Consider the following 1,539-nt stretch of genomic DNA (forward strand, 5'->3'; position numbering starts at 1 on the left):
AACACTTAAGTGTGACAAACATGCAAAGGAACAGGAAATGAGGAAGGGGGCAAACACTTTTTCACACCACTGTATTAACAAAGACACGTTGATACTGTTGGTTACCACTCATTTAAACATCAGATCGTGCCCATTCATGTGTAGTGTAATTTAGATCTTATGTGTGAGTCCTCATACAGACTTTTAGTTTGACAGTTGTTTTTTAGACCTTTTTTAGGTCAGTTATGTCACAGATAGTAGACAGATGGGAAGCTGACAAAGAAATTCCATCTAGGAACATTATTCTGTAGACATAAAGATGCACAACACTCACACATTTGTTATATATAATCGTGCTCATCTGATGTATATATTAAAGCATTGTTATTTATATGAAGAGGAATTTGCCACAGACAAAATTACATTTTTAAACCCCTTTTCCCCTCATATGATTTTGAGCTTTCAAACATAATGACAAATATTCAGTATTAAGGGCATCAAACTTATAACTTACACAAAAAATAAGCATAAAATACACAAGCACACAAAAGGTACAGACAATCTGTAACTATAAATAGTTCTCCATGTATAGATTAAGATCAAGATTAAGATTAGAGGGATTTAGTGCACTACAGACCAGACTTTAGAAAGCATGTGTGGATTTACAGTAGACTGGTTCACTCATCACATTAAGGTTTTGTATTCGAATTAAAAAACAATTTAACACTTTAAACTGCAACCAACAAAACAATCAACTGTGTTGATTTATTGACTTTAAATGTGATTTAGACGCAAACAATTGACTGATTTCAGGGGTTATTGAGTGTATTTATCATTCACATAAGTTATAGTTATCATATATGTCTATTATCCATGTCTATTTATGTCTATTATTTTGTTGAGCCGCTATTATTCGTTTTTAAATATAAAGCATGAATACCTACACTTAATTTCCGCATTACTGAGCCCTGTTGCCAGATGTCTACTCATTAAGCCTGAAGGAATCCAGAAACCTACAAAACACACATTAATCTACAATGCTGCTGTGTGTGCAGCCTTGTGTGTACGTATGTGCGTCATCTCAACAGATGCCATAACACACAAATGATTACAGAATATTATGTGCACGCGCTTATGTGTGTTCTTGATAGGATCAGTGTTTAAATTCCACAAATCCCCCCCCCCCCCACACACACACACAAAGATATTGTCAGTCTACAGTGTCCACCCTTCCTGAGAGGAAGTGAGTGGCGAGTATTACACTCCCCACCGCCATTCTGACTATTGCTATAGCAACATGAATGACCAGTTATGTCACTTTGGTGACCAGTCACAGTCAATACCTTTTTTTATTAATTCATCAGTCGTTTTAGAAAAGGAAAGACATAATGATAGCTGTGTGTACAGTGTAACGTCTCTTCTCTGGCTTTCTTTAGCTGTGATTTGTACCAGTAGTGGCCTGTTCTTTCCAATCAAAATGATTACATTCATTTTATAACAGAAAAGAAAACGTTCCTCAGGCAGAGTGAAGAGAGGAGTTATATTAAAAGTCACACACAC

The 1,539-nt window shown here is 35.7% G+C and overlaps 1 protein-coding gene across 1 annotated transcript in view; it reads right to left on the reverse strand.

The window, feature by feature from the left end:
- The window catches only part of ptk2aa (protein tyrosine kinase 2aa), a 41,201-nt gene that overhangs the window by 27,018 nt on the left and 12,644 nt on the right, over positions 1 to 1,539 (reverse strand). The gene's annotated exons all lie outside the window — the stretch shown is intronic.

Source organism: Etheostoma cragini, chromosome 14, assembly GCF_013103735.1.
Source record: "Etheostoma cragini isolate CJK2018 chromosome 14, CSU_Ecrag_1.0, whole genome shotgun sequence".
NCBI classification, from domain to species: domain Eukaryota; kingdom Metazoa; phylum Chordata; class Actinopteri; order Perciformes; family Percidae; genus Etheostoma; species Etheostoma cragini.